The 18737-nt window shown below is 48.6% G+C and overlaps 1 protein-coding gene across 1 annotated transcript in view; it reads left to right on the top strand.

Annotated features, from left to right (window-relative positions):
* The window catches only part of CHD2 (chromodomain helicase DNA binding protein 2), a 143566-nt gene extending 140320 nt beyond the window's left edge, over nucleotides 1-3246 (top strand). The window contains exon 35 of the transcript XR_013813131.1: nucleotides 3170-3246. The gene's annotated coding sequence lies outside the window, so the exon portion shown is untranslated. The remainder of the gene's footprint in view (nucleotides 1-3169) is intronic.
* The last annotated feature ends 15491 nt before the right edge of the window (nucleotides 3247-18737 follow it).

Raw genomic sequence — 18737 nt, 5'->3', positions numbered from 1 at the left:
GGAAGCACAGATGACCACCATCCCCTTCTCTCCCTACCTCAGTAATTCAAAGGGAGCCCGGCTGGCGCGGCTCAGTGGTTGACTGTCTGCCTATGAACCATGAGGTCAGGCTCCATTCCCGGTCAGGGCACAGTTCAGTCCCAGTGGGGGGCATGCAGGAGGCAGCCAATAAATGATTCTCTCTCATCATTGATGTTTCTATCTCTCTCTCCCTTCCTCTCTGAAATCTGTAAAATATGTGTGTGTGTGTATATAATTCAAAGGCACCTTCAAAGCAGAGGGAATAATACCATTAGTATTCCCCTTTGAGCCCCCTTTTCTTCCTCTGCAAATGGGAATAGTGCCGCCTTACCTCCCAATCCCTCACCCCCACCCGACCCCGGGCTACCATGCAGAAGTGGCTGAAGAGATGGAGAAAGGGGACCGCCAGGGGAGGAGCCTGTCAGGAGACTCAGCCAGCCTCAGTGAGGGGCCAGCATGGAGGGGAAGGAAGACAAGGGTGGCAGTCGTTCAAAGCTTCTAGCCCAGTGGCCATGTGGATGGTAACTCCATGGACCACAGCAGGAGTTGCTTTGAGAGCTCTTGGCTCTGACTTTTTTGTAACTTCTGTCCCACCTCACACCCCTTCTTCACTCACCAAAGCCTGCTCCCCCTTAAGCCACAGTGTTTCTTCCTCCAGGAAGCCTTCCTGGCCATTAGAGGGGGGAATAATCTCTCTCCCCTTAGTGTGTCTTTCTCACATCCTTCCATAATCACTGATATTGATCCCTTTTCACTAGGTAAAAATGATGTGCCGGGGTGCCTGGGACATGCAGGCAGAAGACAGATAGGGCTGAAAAAATCTAGGTGGTCTGTCTGGAGGCAGAGGTCTGGGCTGGGGAGCTGATCCTGGAGGCATCAGGGCATGATGACTAGGCATCAGGATGAAGACATGGAGGGGATAATCCAGGGAAAGTATAGGCAGGAAAGAGAGGGGGTGCCATAGTATCCTATTTAATAATCCTATCTAATAAAGAGGGAATATGCTAATCGACCCTCACGCTGTCACAAAGATGGTGGTGCCCACAGCCAATAAAGAAGGAATATGCTAATTCACTGCCCCGCCCTCAAAGATGGTGGCGCCCATAGCCAATAGGAGGGAATATGCTAATTGTCTGCCCCACCCTCAAAGATGGTGGCACCCACAGCCAATAAAGAGGGAGTATGCTAATTGACTGCCCAGTCCTTAAAGATGGTGGCACTCACAGCCAGTAAGGAGGGAATATGCTAATTGACTGCCATGCCCTCAAAGATGGTGGCGCCCACAGCCACAAGATGGCGGCACCCAGTCCCATCAGCCCCGCCAGGGCGGCAGGTGTTCAGCAAGGCCTCTGGAGGCCCCCATTCCCCCCAGCTGCCCAGGGCCGGCCTGAGGTGCAGGCAAGCCTCAGATGTCGGCTGCCCAGCTGCCCAGGGCTGCCCGAAGCTCAGGTAACCGGGGCCGGCCGAGGCTTGCGCTGCAGGTAGTGGCAGCAGCAGGGTGTGATGGGGGCGTCGCCTTCCCCTGATTGCTGGGTTGCCTCCCGCCCCTGAGGGCTCCCCGACTGTGAGAGGGGGCAGGCCGGGCTGAGGGACCCCCCCTCCAGTGCATGAATTTTCATGCACCAGGCCTCTAGTTGAGCATAATGTAGAATATATGTTGGACAACTGGCGATCCTTGCCCAGGCAGCTTTAGCGCTCCTGGGCAAATGCCTGTTGGGACATCCTCTGTCCTTTCATCCTCCAGGGGTCATTGTCACAGGTAGCTGAAGCCTCCCTCTGCCCACCTCGCCTTGCAATCAATGCCACCTCTTCTTCGAGCCCTGCACTCAGTACTATATGCCTTTAATGACCAAATGGAACATGAAACACTCCTTTCAAACAGCAACATGCTTTAAACGTGTTTCTTTCAGTGCCTGGTGCACAGCCCTGTTTGTAGGCTACCCCTGTCATTACTGAGTAAAAGCATCTGAGGCAGAGCTGATGGGGACTTCTAAACTGGTGAGAAAAGCTATTGATTGTTGACATGCTGCTGGCTCCTTAGGTTTCAGATATCGATAGCTCATCCATGCCTCCTCCTGAGTGTTTAACAACTTGCCCTCTCTCTGCTGGGGCATAACAAGTGCAGCTCCCACCTTGGGAAAGAAAGCAGAGCTCCCCCGCGGCACAGGGAGCAGATTTTCTTTGTTTCAGATAATCTGGGCTCCACTGGCCCAATATTGATTAGGTGTTTTTTTTCACCTTCAAACACCCACTATGAGCTGTGGGGCTCCCCATGGCACCGTTTCCAGACGTAGAAGACAAAGTTCTTTTCACCCCCTCAGTCAACTCGCCTACAAACTCAGGTCTATCCTCTTGCTGGGGGAGGGAGGGTAAGGTGTGGGGTGTTGCTTACTCAGTGGCCTGCCCTCTTGGGGGAGGTACCAGTGTCCCTTGGAGGTGTCATTCAGCCCCAAGAAGTGCATGCGTCCTTGCTGCGCAGATGGCAGGAGTGTGCGCAGTCTACCGTGCCACCCAGAAGCTGTCATATCCTTTTGCTGCACTTACTATTGAATCCAGTGTGCTAATGTTTAGTCAGGAATTAACTTTGTATCTTTATTTATTAGGAAATTAATGTAGTCACTTTCATATCGTGTCCTTTTTTAGGTTTTGGTCTTAGTGCTCTGCTAGGTTTATAAAAGAAATTGGATTGTAGTCCATCTTTTTCTGCACTTGGGAACAGTTTACATAATGTGAGAATTATCTGTTCTATGAACATTTTTGAGAGAACATGCTGTGACAGCAGTCTGACCCCAAAGCCTTTTTTTCAGGGAGGCAGTTGTTGGAGATTGGTTTGCTTTCTTCCATGCTTGTTGGTCACTGCAATTTTTTGTTTTTTACTTCTCTTTGAGACAAATTTATTAATTTGTCTTTTCTTAGAAAATGATTTGTTTCACTGAGACTTTCAAATATTTTATAAGGTTGTACCTCCATAATATTCTACAGTTAAAACACACACACACACCCCTCTGTATCTGTTCTTATGTGTCAACTTAGCTAGGCTGCAGGCTCCAGCAAGTCAAACATGAAGCCAGGTATTGCTGTGAAGGTAACCTGGAGATGTGATTCAAGTCTGCAGTCAGTTTACTTTAAATGAGGAAGATTATCCTAGGTCCGTGGTAGGCAAACTTATTAGTCAACAGAGCCAAATATCAACAGTACAACGATTGAAATTTCTTTTGAGAGCCAAATTTTTTAAACTTAAACTTCTTCTAACGCCACTTCTTCAAAATAGACTCGCCCAGGCCGTGGTATTTTGTGGAAGAGCCACACTCAAGGGGCCAAAGAGCCGCATGTGGCTCGCGAGCCGTAGTTTGCTGACCACGGGGCTAGGTAATGTGGTGGGCCTGGCTTGATCAGTTAAAGGCCTTAAGACCAGAGCTGAGGCCTCCCTGAAGGAGAGGAAATTCCGCCTGTGGGCGGCAGCTTCAGCTGAAAGGCCAGCTGGAAGGTCAGATGGAAGGTCATTGCGATGCTCCTGACGGCCTGGCCTGTGGGTTTCAGACTTGCCTGGGCTGCTCCCATCATCACATAAGCCAACTCCTCACCGTAAATCTCTCGCCTTCAACTAACACAAATGGTGCTCACTCCTTACTTCTGTTTATAATGAACTTCTGTTCTGTACAATCAATGCTGGTCCAGCCCTCAAAATCGATTTTATATCCTATTTAAGGATCATAAGTTAGAGTTTGAAAAACTAGACAATATTAGTGAAGTTTCCCACCTCCCCCTCACTGGGAAGAAGACACCTTTCTAAAAGGAATTCTTTGGACGCAAAACTCTGGGGGGTGAGGGCATATATGGGAGTGGGGTGGGGGGGGGGCAATGGTAAGATATGTACACATATAATACCTTAATAAAAAAAATTGGAAAGAAAAAAAAATAAAATAAAAGGAATTCTTGAGGGAAAATGCACCCAGCCTGTAACTAATGGCCCTGCCCACAAAGCAAGAGCAGGGCACTGCAGAGCAGCCTCAGGAGAAATGTGGGCGCCACCCCCAGGGGAGGGGGCAGTGCCAGAGTCAGTGACCCTGGGGTCAGCTGAGAGACAGAGGAGGTACCACAGCATGGAGGGATCAGGCTGTTCCTTCTCAGGAGCAGAGAACAAGCCAGGAAAACGCTGGCAGGAACCCAGGTGGGAACAGCCTGCCAGGGCCTTGGACCACGGTTTTGGCAGTGGGGACACTGTGGCTTTTGGTGGCAGGCTTCCCATAGAGACAGTAACTCAGAAGGACCTCACTGCTGGTACTAAGTTAGCTGCACACGCCCGGAATGGAGGCTGGGGGTCTGAAGAACATAAACGGGAAAGGAAGTCTGAGGGTGTTAGCTTACCTTGAGCGCCATCTGAACCAATTGTGTTTTGTGTGTGTTTTTTGTTTTTTTTTAAAAATATATTTCTATTTCAGAGAGAAAGGGAGAGGGAGAGAGAGATGGAAACATCAATGATGAGAATCATGGATTGGCTGCCTCCTGCACGCCCCACACTGGGGATCGAGCCTGCAACCCTGACTGGGAATCAAACCGTGACCTCCTGATTCATAGGTCCACGCTCAACCACTGAGTCACACCAGCCGGGCGAGCCAATTGTGTTTTGATAAACACAGACAGCCTGTAGGAGATGAAGGGTATTGCTTCTCCTTCTGCCATCTCTCCTCCATGTCAGCTCTCCTGAGTTTTAGAAAGGAACAGGTTACTTATAATTCTCAAGCTGAAATACTTGTAAGGAAGGAATGTATGATATCTTGAATAAACCAGGAAGTCTGAAATTGTTAATGTATAAAATAGGAGATAGTCATAAGTGTGAGCTTTTTTAATTTGTGTCTTCCTTAGGGAGCAATTTATTTATGCACTGGGCCTCTAGTTGAGCATAATGTAGAATTATTTACACTTGACCTCCACATTGTTCCCAGGCCTTCAGAGAGCCAGGCAGCATGCGAAGCACTGGGGCCATGAAACCGACCAAGATGAGCCTATAAACGGCCCCGGAGGAGACAGGCGAGGAAACAGCATCACAGCGCAGTGACGTGAAGGGCCGAGGAGGACGCTCATGCTGCGGCGCAGAGGCTGGCCAGGCCGGGCGGAGAAGGTAGGAAGTGGTGAGCACCTTCCATGCACCAGGCACTGTAGGAGGCGTGGGGCAGTCAGCTGCCAGCAGGACAGAGGTGGAGCTTAGGGTCCAGGTGGGGAGGCAGATGATAACCAGTCACCCCAACAAGCAGAAACGGTCCTTGCCATGGGCACGCCCGGCCATGAAGTCATGCTTTGTGTTTAGCGTGTGCCACGGTGCCAAGTTTAGGTGTCCCGTGGAATTCCCGTTCTGGAGGGGCCTACTAGTGCCGCCTTCTCCCCCTCTCCCTAGCTGCTAACCCGGATCAGATATGCGAGTAGTGTCCCTGGGTTAGAGACATCCCTCAGGTTCTCCTTGACAGTCAGTGAATGCAGTTGGTGGGAAGCGTTCTGCTTGGTTTTAGAAGCACAGCACAGCTCTTTCCCTTTGTCCCTCCAAAGAGCTTCTTGGCCCACAGCACCCTAATCCTTGTTAGAGTTCGCTTCCCGACCCCCACCCTCCCTCGCTGTCCTATTTATAACTTTCAGCTGTTGGCAGGTCTGCAGTGCAGGCCTTTGGGGAGACATACGCACATCAGGATGCCTGTGAGTTGTCTGAGAACAGGGACGGGTGATGCAGACACTCGGGCCAGCCTTTGCCCTCGGAATTTATGGTGAACACTTGGATTTGAGAGCTGGGGGTTTGTGATGGACAACGGTCCTGCGTCTGTAGCACAGGGAGGTGGGGAAGGCACATTCCACTCAGGCCGGAACTGGCTGAAGCCAGCTATTTGACTCAGATCAGTCAATAACTTTCTAGCAAAAATTAGAAATCATGGTTTCAGTTACAAGTTGCCTTAGCTAAAGTAACTTAACACACACACATATACACACAGAGTGGGATAGTTGGGGAAAAGGGTTTTGGGCCCTGCTGGTGTGGCTCAGTGATTGAGCGTTGACCCATGAACCAGGAGTTCACAGTTCAATTCCCAGTCAGGGGACATGTCAAGGTTGCGGGCCCAATCCCCAGAAGGCGTACGGGGGCAGCTGATCAATGATTCTCATCATTGATGTTTCTCTCTCTCTCTCTTCCTCTTTCTGAAATCAATAAAAATATATTTAAAAATAAATAAGGGTTTTGAGCAGCTGGACAGAAGATAGAGCTGAAGTTGGGTCATTAAATGTGTCTGGTGAGATGTGCCAGAGGTTAGTGGAGGTGGAGACTGATGGATGTGTTGGGCTGGCTTAGGTTTAAATCATCCACGCTGGGCCCACCCTGATAAGTGTAAATAATTCCAACTTGACCTCCACATTGTTCCCAGGCCTTCAGAGAGCTATGCATCCCAAATGCTTTTCCTGCTCATTGTCAAGGCCTGAAATAAACCCCATCTGAGAAATTGCCTCCAAAAGTCTGATTTTCCTCATCGAAAAAGCTGCTGGTGAAGTCCTTTCTTTTAATGATTTCCTTCGCCGCTCTATCAGTTCAGTTTGGCTCATGATTCTCTTTGGCCCGTGAATGCAAAGATCTTGCTGTGGCTCCATCATCCGATTCAATTTTTTTCCCTTCATGGAGGCCCAGATTAAAAAATGTGTCTCTGGTGCTCAGTATCTTGGCCTGTGACGAGCCTGCAGGGAGGCCCTCCTCCCCTAAATTTGTCTCAGACGTTAGCATGTCAAAGCTAGTTTTAGTCAAAGTCAGCAGAGCCCCAAACCTTCAGTCTGGGGGAGTGGGTGGGGAGTGTTGAATCATTGGCCCAAGGAGCTCGTGTACAGAGCTATCTGGTCCATGGACGGACCTAGGCAAAGTGCCTGGAAGTCAAAATATGGTATCCAAAGCCATGTTGAAATGTATCTGTGTTAACTGGAAGGGGAGAAGTGGTAAATTTTGTCCGCAATATTGTGGCGTCCCTGATGTGAACTAGACAAGCATTGATGGCTCCCTCTTTGGTGCTCTTTGTTCAAGTGGTTGGTTAAGTTTTCAACCCAGAGAGTCACTATTATTTGTGCACGTATCTCTGCTGGCTTGTCTTGGCTTCAGAGGGCAGGGTCTGTTTTAGGTCAGTGCTGTCATCAGGCTGATGAGTGAGGCATACGGCTGTTGAATGAGTGTATAATGGTTAATTTCATTAACTCAGCCAGGCTAAGAGATGCCCAGATAGCTGGTGAATCTTTATTTCTGGGTGTGTCTGTGATGGTGCTTCCAGAAAAGACTAGCATTAGAATTGGTAGACTGGGTAAAGAGCACCCTCACCAATGCAGTGGCATCATCCGGTCATTTGAGGGTCTGAGTAGAAAGGTGGAGACAGGGTGAATTTGCTCTCTCTGCCTGGGCTGGGCCGTCCATCTTCTCCTGCCTGTACTGGTAGACATTGGCCCTCCTGGTTCTCCTCCAGTGTTGGGACTTGGACCAGGACTGACACGACTGGCCTCCTGATCTTGTACCTGTGGCGCCTGACTGAATTAGCCCACTGACCTTCCAGGTTCTCCAGCTTGCAGACAGCTGCTCACGGGACTTCTCAGCCTCTAGAATGGTGTAAGCCAGCGACTTTCGACCTGTGTGCCGCAAGAATGTTTAAAACGTGCAGTCCCTGACTCGTTAGTCTGGGGCACAGACCTCTGTTCCCTTAGATTGTCAAATAAAAAAATGCCAACAGCCAACGCAACAACAGCTGTCCAGTGTGAATGACTCAAATTATATCTGTTTTTTGATGTGTCACAGAATTTTAGTAATTAGTTTATGTGTGGCAAGAGATGAAAAAGGTTGAAAATAGTGTGAGCCAATTCCTATAATATGTGTGTATCTAAGTATCCACCTATGAATCTGCCTATGTATTAATATATTTTAACCCATCATTCACCCACATCTTTCTCTTTTTTAAAATAGCAGTTTTATTGAGAAATAATACACATAAATTTACTATAAAAGTATCCTTTTATACCATTACATTTTCCCTTTTACAGTGTGCAATCCAGTGATTTTTATTATATCAACATTCTTTCTTGATTTTTTTTTTTAAGGAACAGATAGGTTCAATTTGATTCTGGAAATAGAAGCATTCAGTTTAAGAAATATTTTTTTTTTCAATTTTTTTATTAAGGTATTATATGTGTACATATCTTACCATTGCCCTCCCCACACCCCCCTCCCATATATGCCCCCACCCCCCAGAGTTTTGCATCCATTGGTTATGCTTATATGCATGCATACAAGTCCTTTGATTGATCTCTTATCTCCCCCACCTCTCCCTAACCTTCCCCTTGTAATTTGACAGTCTGTTTGATGCTTTACTGTCTCTGTATCTATCTTTTTGTTCAAGATTATAATGTTCTTTATTATCCATAAATGAGTGAGATCATGTGGTATTTTTCTTTCATTGACTGACTTATTTCACTTAACATAATGTTCTCCAATTCCTCCCAGGTTGCTGCAAATGATGAGAATTCCTTCTTTTTTATGGCAGCATAGTATTCCATTGTGTAGATGTACCACAGTTTTCTGATCCAGTCATCTGCTGACGGGCACCTAGGCTGTTTCACAAAACTTACCATTTTAGCCTTTTTTTTGTTTTTGTTAATCCTGCCCGAGGATATTTTTTTCCATTGATTTTTTTTCGGAGAAAGTGGGAAGGAGTGAGGGAGGGGGAGAGAGAGAAAGAGAAAAACATCGATGTGAGAGAGACACATTGATTGGTTGCCTGCTGCACGTGCCCTCACCACTGAACCACACCAGCCTGGGCCATTTTAGCCATTTTTAAATGCACATAAGGAAGATTTTAAAAAGTCTTGTTATGTGCCCCAAAGTGTGCAGGCAGACTGGGGAAACAAATGAGGTGAGAGATACAGCCATAAAGCAGTGGTTCCCAAAGCGTCTGGGCTGAGAGACTAATGTTCACATTGTCGGTACTTGGCAGACAGATATGTGGTCCAGGTACACATGACTAGTCGCAGCCCGGGCCACATGCACCTCTGCACATGAGCTCAGTGATGCCCAGACTGGCCTACATACACCCTGGTCGACCAGCTGGACTCGTCGACCTCATGCTTGGATATCGTGGTAACTTCACATTGCAACACAAGTTCCTAAATGCTCACTCTCAACCTGTGGACCAACTGAGACCGGCACTGGTCCATGAATCACACTTGAAGCAATACTTCACGGGAGGAAACTTCTAGAGCCCTAATAGTTTTCTTCTTAGTTCTCTTCGTTATACACAGATGCTTTTCTCCCAGAGGGGTCCCAGTGCCTGAGTCACCTCCTGGGCTCAGCTGTGGCCTCTGCGTTTCCCAGCAAAGCCACGCTGCCTTTGGTCGGTAAGTCCTGGATCCTGCTGACAGGTGGTTTAGGGCTGGAGCTGGCATGTAGCCATGAGCCTGCTCCTTGTCTGCAGGGCCAGGCCCTCTCGCACAGCCTCACGTGGTCTCGGCTCCAGTTTCTCGGTCTCTGCGGATGCTCATGGCTTCCCAGACACTCAGCAGACTAGGGGCCGGTGGGGGAGTGGGGGAGGTAGCAGAGTGGGAGCTCCCAGGCTCCCAGGCAGTTGTTCAAGAGAGGGCAGTGGCCAGGTGAGGACAGTTGCAGATACAAACTCGTAATAATAGCCGAGGACTGGAAAACCTTTATTGAGATGTAGCAGTCAAACCACAGAGTTGTTAAACAACCATAACTATGTCTTAAATAATCAGTTCAGCTGGTCTCTATTTAACATAATAGCTGCCTATTAAACCTAAATTAAGTACAGAGTTAAATGTCTGTAGGACACAAAAACCCCAAAATGACTGCCAAACCCAGAACGAAACCTCTAGCTGGCAGGAGCTGGGGAACGTGTCTGCCTGGCCTGGGTGTGCTCCGGCCTGGATGAAGCGGAGTGCATCCCGCTGCCCAGCTGTCTGTGCTCCATGAACAGTGTTTCCCAGGGTTGGGGTGGGGGCAGGACAGGCTTTGTAATGCAGCTCAGTCCTGATGATGCCTCAGAAATGTTTTAGTTTCATAGACATTCTCAGATATGCAGAAATATAGAAATGCCCCCCTGTGGCCTCGGATATGCCAGAATGATGGTTAGTTCTGTGTGCCTCTCCGTTCTTCCTCCCTTGCTATCGACAGGTCCTTATCCCATGCTGGGGCCATAGTTAGAGCCTTCCAGCTCCTGCAGCCTCCTTCCAAACCATGCTCTACCCTTCCACTGTTCACCTATTAAACTATTCATTCATTCATTCATCATTTACTCATTCATTCATTCACTCGAAAAATACTTCCTCTGCACCTATTTCGTGCTAAACACTTGAGTAGCAACACGGGGGAAGCAAGCAGAGACCCTGGGGCTTATGATTTGGTGGGAGCGGCAGCCCTTGGTCAAAGTGCTCCTTCTAAGAAGCAATTCAACCCTTGACCCTCTGGATTGTTTCTCCCCGGATCTCTTAGCGCCAAGAATAAAAGGTCCTATTTCTGTCTCCTTTCACTTCCTGCATCTGCCTCCTTCCTGCCTAGAGGCCAGCCAAGCCTGCCCAGTTAGTTTTGGTTTTCAGGGCACCTTCTTAGGACCACCGACTTAGAAATTGCCTGGGAGGGTAGCGAGATATGCGTATTCCTCGGCGCCTCCCAGATCTGGTGGAGGAGATTGGCAAAGTCAAGTATTCCTCAAAGTTCGGGACAAACAAGGAATATCATCTCTTTCCTCTAAGGATAGTTTCATTGCATATGGGAAGATACCTTTCTTGGGGGATGGCTTGGACCACTGAGGCAGGATGGCTTGTCCAATGGCATTAAAGTCTTGGTTATTCTATATCTCCTGTGAATGTATTTATTTAGCTCTTAACTTAAAAATGTCATCTAGAAAGAACAAACCTGGATAATACATCAAACTAGATAGAAACATCTGATTTGTTTATTAGGTCTTCTAAGTATATTTGTCCATAAGCATTTGCATATTGAAATTTATAAATTATTTTATTTCTTATATAGGACATTAGACTTATTTTTAAAATTATACACTTTGGTAGGTGATACATCTATACTTTCATTTAAGGATAGCCAAGGGGATATTGCAAAATATTTGCTGCAAAAATGGGATGTTGGGTCGACTAGATACTTTTGAGTTGTCATATTTTAGAAAAATGCAATGACAGCAAATAAAACAAAAAGGCCATCCAGAACTCCTAACCAAAGAGATTACATATGCCCTTCATAGTGGCAAGCTCCCCACTCGCTTCATTCAAACAAATGCCAATTACATAGCCCTCCATGTCTTCATCTCCACTGGGACTTGAGTCCACCCTCATCATCTTCCATGGCAACCGTTGCTAGGAAGATGCTCCTTCTCCAGCTGACCTTCCAAAGACTTCAGACCACAACCGGTTGTTTTCCCGCTGAAGGGGATATCAAATATGCCCAGTAGAGCAATGGGAAAGCATGCGCAGAAAGCACAACTAGCAACAGCGTGCATAGGAAGCCCGGGATGGTATATATAAGATATGGTTATCAGGAGGTGTTTGGTAATTGGCTGCCATTCCTGGAGGCTGGAGAGAGAGAAAGGTGTGCCATGCCAGCACAGCCAAGGGTTCGGCGAGCCTGAGGGAGGGCCAGTGAAGGATGAAGACAAGACAAAGAGAATAAGCTGGGTCTAGGTGGATCTTCTGTGCATGACTGAGGCCACAAAACAGATCCAGACGGCAACCTGAGCCTTTATTTTATAGTTAGAGGTAAACAAGGTAATTTACAATGTTCTTGTAAGTTTCACTTGTTTTGGCAGCCCTTGCTGCACCGCCCACAGCCCATTAGCTACCCAGGAAAGATCTAGGGAGCAGTCACAAGATCAAGCTTAATTATGCTAAGCGGGCTGTGCCCTCTAAGCTGGGACTTGTTTGTGGCTTTGCCAGCAGGTCAGTCCGAGGCTTAACCCTATAACCGCTCCCTACAGAAAGGACCGTTACACATCTATCCATGCACTTTCTTGTTAGCACAGTGACGGAAGCTCTGCGAGTGAACCTGCTAATTTCACCCCTTCCGTTAAGTCTGTCGGCAGCGTGCACGTTGCACTGCTTCATTCTTTTGATATAGCCGAATAGTGGTAATGATATAGCCGAATAGTGATAATGACTCTGATAATCACAGCCACCATTCATCGATTCTTGCTTTGTTCCTGGCTTTGTCCTAAGTGCTTTTCATGAATTACCTCATTTAATCCCACAGCAACCGTGGGAGGGAGCTGTCACAGGGTCCCCTACTGTACGAAGGAAGACACTGAGCAGTGAGAGATGAAATCGCTTGTGCAATTCATGTAGCCAGTGGGCACGGCCCTGCACTTGGACCTACTTGATGTTCCTGCTTTCTTCACTGAATTTGATCATTTGCTTTTGGTCTGACACATACAGGTGACAGTGCATGCAGTGAGATTCACTCATTCATGCATTCATTCATTCTTCACCAGATGTGACCCAGGCCAGAGGCCACGCTCACTGGGAACTTGGGTGAATGCTCCCCACACCCTTCCCCAGGGAGCTGGGATTCGGTTCCGTGCAGAACTGAGCTTCCACTGCAGACTCTCCAGTGATTCTGGCTTCCCAGCCTCTCTGAACCTGTCCTTTAACATTTGCTGCTGAGTTCTCGGTGCTTTGGTTGAAAATCGGATTCGGTCTGGTGGCGATGAGGCTCGCCTTGGGTTTTAGACTTGTTCACCAGAGCAGAGAGGGAGCTGGGAGGAAAGTGGGGGAGCTGGAAAGGAAGCCACACTTTGCGTGGAAAGCTAAGCACTAAGAGGCTGGCAGTGGGAAGGACTGGAATGCAAGGAAGGTGGGAACGCCTGTGTCTGTTCACGGTGGCGCTCTCAGGCCCTCCCGGAGCCTGGCTCGGTGTTTACCCAGAAGAGGGGACTCCTGCTCAGGTCCCGTGGAAATAGACAAGGCAGGGTGGTTTGGAAAGCTGCACTTGGGGCACGAGGCGCATGCTGGGGCTGGCTTTATTACAGGTGGTCCGAGAGTCTCCTTGTGGCTGTGACCAGGCCCGCCAGTCTCTTCTTCCTTTCTTTTTCTGACTTCCTTTCACACATTCTGGATCATATGGCTTTTCAGGTCAGACAAATAAAAATGTTTTATGTCCCCTCTTTGCTGAGCTTGGGATGTTACTGTTTGCACACATTCTGGAAGCAGATGGAGTCTGCTAGAAATCCCAGATGATAACTCAGACTCAAGAGCTCTGAAAACACCCACGCAGCATAAACACCTCTGAGCGTATGAGAGACGGGGAGAGAATGAGATAGAAATAGAGAGAGACAGAGAGCGACAGAAACACACAGAGAGAAAGACAAAGAGAGAAATAGAAAGAGACAGGTAGAGAGACAGAGACACACAGAAGGAAAGAGAAAGAGGGAGAGAAAGAAAGAGAAATAGAGACAGAGAGGGACAGAGACACACAGAGAAAGACAGAGATAAATAAAAGAGACAGACACACAGACACAGCGAGATAAAGATGGAAGAAGAGACAGAGACAGAGTGAGACTATGAGAGAAAGAGAAATAGACACATGCAGAGAGAAAGAGACACAGAGACACAGAAGGAAACACTGAGAGATAGAAATAGAGACAGGAACAGAGACACAGACAGAGACAGACAGAGACACACAGAGAGAGATAGAGAAAGATGGAGAAAGAGAGACAGAGAGAGACAGTGAGACTGAAAGAGAGAAATAGACACACACAGAGCCAGAGATAAAGAGACAGATAGAGCATCAACGGATACCATCAGAGTTTACACTTTTGGGTCAAGTTGTACCAGGTCCACCCCTCGGCTGTCAGTCCCCGAGACAATCCTCAGTCGTCTCAGTTCCTTGCAGCTGAAATAATGTGATGAAAACATGCAAAGCACTTAGTGGAGGGTCTGGCATCTACTGAGTGCTCCAGGGTAGCTGTTCTTTCCACGAACAAGAGCCTCTCTCCTAGGCACCGCTTCTTGTAATTCCTCACTTGGATTTATAAATCGATCGATCTGAATTTCTTGTTCAAAAGAGGATCTTAGTGTTCTGTACAAAATGTAACAATGTGGTTTTGTTAAGAAACGGAAATCCAGGACATAGAGGAGGCGGCGGAATGACTCGAGGCGCTGGGAGTGGCAGGTCACGTGAGCATGAGGGACGGGGTCCCTGGTGCCTCTCCTTGTGGTGGTTCAGCCCTGAGGGCTGGGTGGGAGGGCAGCGGGCATCAGGGAGTGCCCACCAGACACGGGACCTTTCCACTGGCTCTACTGCCTCATCCTAACAAGAGCCCAAGTGGGCCTGGCCGGCGTGGCTCAGTGGTTGAGCATCGACCTATGAACCAGGAGGTCAGGGTTCGATTCCTGGTCAGGGCACATGCCTGGGTTGTGGGCTCAATTCCTGTTGTGGGGCATGCAGGAGGCAACTGATCCATGATTCTCTTCCATCATTGATGTTTCTCTCTCTCTCACTCTCCCTTCCTCTCTGAAATCAATAAAAAAATATATATTTTTAAAAAGAGCTGTCCTGTCCCCACCTCCCTCATGTAGAGGAGGAAGGGGAGGGGTAGCTAAGAAATGACAGCACAGGATTCGAACCCAGGATTCGCTGGGCTCAAAATCACTTGATGGTTTCACACCACCTCGTTTCCCTCAGAGGCGCAGGAGCCCCAGACAGGAGAGAGAGTTTTTCCAAAGTAAAAATAGCGAGAAATGAGGGGAGAGCTGCCACCCAAACACACAGCCCCGAAGACGCACAGAGGTGCCTTTAACCACACTCCAGGCCGCGTGTCTCTGCCGCCGGGACAGGCACCACAGGCATCTGCCTCTGACTGGGACGGCCCGCGGCCCGGCAGAGACAGGACGCATACCTGTGGTCCGGGGCCTCCCTCCCAGCCCAAGAAATGCCATTTACAGATGGGAAGACGGGGCAAGAGTGAGAAGACAGGAAGGAGAAAAGTCAACAGACACATGGGAGGCATCCTGGGAGGTAGGGTCACAGCCTGGGGAGAGAAAATAGGCCTCAGCCACGGGTCAGGGCGTCAACACAGGCCCGGGGCCTGGATGGCTGGAAGGACCGCGCTGGGCTGGGCGGGATTTGCCATGTGTGCTGTGGCTTCAGAGGAAGCCGGCTGCTGGGGGTGGAGGGGGTGCTGAGCTGAGGGAAAACAGGAGAGTGGACCTTCACGGGGCCAGGCCCCATCTCTTCCTGCTCTGCCCTCCCACTGGTCCAGACAGGCCCCAGTATGGGGCCAGCAGAGGCCTGTCACATTGTCGGGGAAGGACATCTGGCCAGGAATGACCCAAGGAAGAGGATTCTCGGGGTCCTGGCAAGCACAGGGAGAGCCTTGCACCCTCTTTTTCCTTTCTGCCTTTTCTGGTTAAAAACGATGCTGATGCTTAGAGTTGCTTGTCTGGGTGTGGAGATGGCTTCCAACAGCTCTTCCTGCCTGCAGTTTGGGACTGACTAATTGTCCACCAAGCAGCTAGTGCCTGCACCGTTTAAGAAAGCGATGGCAGAGTAAAGCCAGGCCCCTCAGTTAGCCCGGTGTGTAGGGGCAGGTCTTCAACGTCTCTGCAGATCCTCTGTGGCCTGTGAGAACCCTCATCTGGGATTCATCTGCCATTTTATACCAGGGTTAGGGACCAGGCTTATCACAGCCTCTAACCACTGAGCAACGCCAGCCGGGCTGCCTCAGTGGTTCTTAACCAGAGGGGCTTTTGCTCTCCCCCACCCCCCTGGGACATTGGCGATGTCCGGAGATATTTTGGGTTGTCACAGCTGGTGACATCTCGTGGGGAGTGCCCAAGGATGCTGCTAAACAGTCCGAAGTGCACAGGACAGCCCCACCACAAAGAGCTGGCTGATCGCAAATGTCAGTGGTGCTGCAGGGAGAAACTGCCACCTGAACAGGAAGCAGTCTTCAAAGCGGAAAAGATAGAAGCGTTAGAGTCTCTGAGACCTGGGGTGGGGTGGGGTGTGAGGGGCCACGGGGGTGCTGGGAGGGCAGGGGTGCCTTCTGCCTCTCCATGTGTTCGTGGCGGGGCCCGGAAGGAGTTCCCAGCCCCTGCGGACACTGCATTACCCATATGGAAGCCTGGAGATGAATAAAGCCCACTTTGAAGGGTAGCTGGAAGTTATTTGAGCTGATGCTCACAAAATGCCAAACACAGTGCCCAGCACGAGGTAAATGCTCAAGAAATACTAATTCTTCCTCCTGCCTTCAATGGGAAACAGTTTTTCATTCTCCCTTCAGCCCTCTCCACCAGCAGGAAGATTCCTGGTGTGTGTAACCTGCCAGTGTTGGTCTCATTTTTCAATTCTTTAATCACTTTTGTGGTGTTGTGCTGAATTCTGTCCAATGTTCTCCGTCCTTCTGTTGTGGAACTGGACTCAGACTCCCCAGGGCCAAGGAGTGGGAGAATGATTGCAAAATTCCTGCACTGACACTACCTTTCTACGCACAAGTGAGTGCCTTCTGAATGGCACCCTCATCCTGCTGACACGTCACCGGCCAGCCCCGTGGGCCTGCCATCTTCCTCCTCAGATACATGTGCATTCTTTCTAGTTGTACAAGTCCTCTGTCTCCCAGGTTTTTATAAGGAGGAATTATCAGTAGTAATTGATAAGGAGGTAAATTTTTTTTAAAAAGTTCAGGCGATAAATATAGAGGCACAAGAAAGCTATAGTTTAAAAAAAGTATCTAGGCAGGGGGAGGCGGGGGGGGGGGCTGGGAAGAGATCAAAGTACTTGTATGCATATATGCATAACCCATGGACACAGACAATAGGGTGGTGAGGGCCTGGGCTGGGCGGTGGGGGTGGGCTGGAGGGGGTCAGTGGAGGAAAAGGGGGGATTTGTAATACTTTCAACAATAAAGATTTAATTAAAAAAAATACCTAGGGAGGCTTTTGGTAGGAAAGAGAAGGTAACTAAATGAAGAAAGAATTGTGTCCTAAGTTGAAGAGCAACTTGGGGTGTTGCTAACTAGCCTTGACGGTGCACTGAGCAGTGGTGGAAGGGGAAAGCAAGAATGCCAGTCTGCCGTTTGGACTCGTGGCCGGTCTGCCCTTGGGAATCCACAGTGTGGAGCCCTGAGGCCTAGCTCCCTGGCAGGAAGCAGCAGGAGAAGGCAGTCATCAGAGCCTGGGCTCTGGAATCATACAGACCTTGGTTTGATCCTGGCTTCTCCACTGAGTGCATTGAATGACCACGGGAAAATTATCTCCCTTGGTGTGGCTCAGTGTTGGGCGTTGACCTATGAACCAGGAGGTCACAGTTCCATTCCCAGTCAGGGCACATGCCTGGGTTGCGGGCTCAATCCCCAGTAGGGTGCGTGCAGGAGGCAGCCAATCAATGATTCTCTCTCATCATTGATGTTTCTTTCTCTCCCCCTCCCTTCCTCTCTGAAATCAATAAAAATATATATATTTTAAAAAGACTCTAATTTGGCAAGAGTAAAATTGTCAAATTGGCAGTAATGATACCTCTTCCTAGGAGTGTGTTGTAACCCAGTGCATGTAAAACATTGAATGCAGGGCTGGACACCTTGTAAATGCTCAATAACTGTTACTGATGATGAAGAAGAAGATAATGACATGATTGTCCACTTAGAATGATCTGCTCTGGTTGTCTGGGCTGGTTATATATGCATACAGACAGGACTGCATGTCCATGAAAAGCTAATGCATACATATACTGGGTTATACACACATACATATATATGAATGCTAACACGCATTCTAACTTTCCATGCACTGCAATTGTGTCCTGGAGCTGGCTTATGTGCATCTCTTCCCGCCTCTGGGCTCAGTGACAGTATGCTGGTACTTGGCCATCATGGGAATATTTTATAGTGTGGAAATTGGCACAAAAAAAAGCAAGTGTTTTTTTCCCCCCCTCAGAGAGCCAGTTTACCGGCACATCACCGTGTGTATGTACCTTGCACCTCCAATCAGACTCAGACCTCCTTTAGGCTCAGGATGTGGGTATCCCCCTTTGGTCCCCGCAGGCCTGCATGTGTCTTTTGTACAGCGGGCTTCAAAGGTCGGTGTGAGTCCGTTGGACGGAGGGTGAGGGGATGAAAGCAAAGGAGAGGAGGCAGCAGGAATGGACTTAACAAAAGCAGAAGAAAACTTGTTTCAGAAAAACGGGTCGATGAGTAGCCAGGCAGGGGCCGAAGGATCAAGAGAGGGAGTGCTTGGATGGATGAATGGCTTGGTGACAGGAAAGAAGGAATCTAAAAATAAACTCGAGAGAGAAAATGAAATTTAGGACAGAAGGGTATTCCACATGATTTCAGACCACTGTGGGTCGTGTATTTTTTGAGTTCCATTCTTTCAGGTGAATGGCATTTGTTCAAAATGTTGAGAGAACTAAGCAGTTGAGTATAAGAGCAAGAAATTGGAATCCATCTAATGTCCAAGAGCTGTAAAGTAAATCGGATACATTTATTTTACAGAATATTTAGAAGTCGTAGAAAGTGATGGAAAGCTCCAATAAAGTGCAGTCAGAGCGATGATGACAAGCATGCAAACAAGGATGATGTTACTCACAATGTTAAGGGGGGGAAAGGGAAGGCTCCAAACAGTATTCTAGTCACGTTTTTTTGTAAGTGCGTCTGCATAGAGGAATGTCTGGCAGAGGAGACCTTAGGACGCATGGCAGTTACTTC

Source organism: Cnephaeus nilssonii, assembly GCF_951640355.1.
Source record: "Cnephaeus nilssonii genome assembly, chromosome: 24".
NCBI lineage: Eukaryota > Metazoa > Chordata > Mammalia > Chiroptera > Vespertilionidae > Cnephaeus > Cnephaeus nilssonii.
The sequence above is the reverse complement of the archived record's forward strand: the minus strand, read 5'-3'. Positions and strand labels throughout refer to the sequence as shown.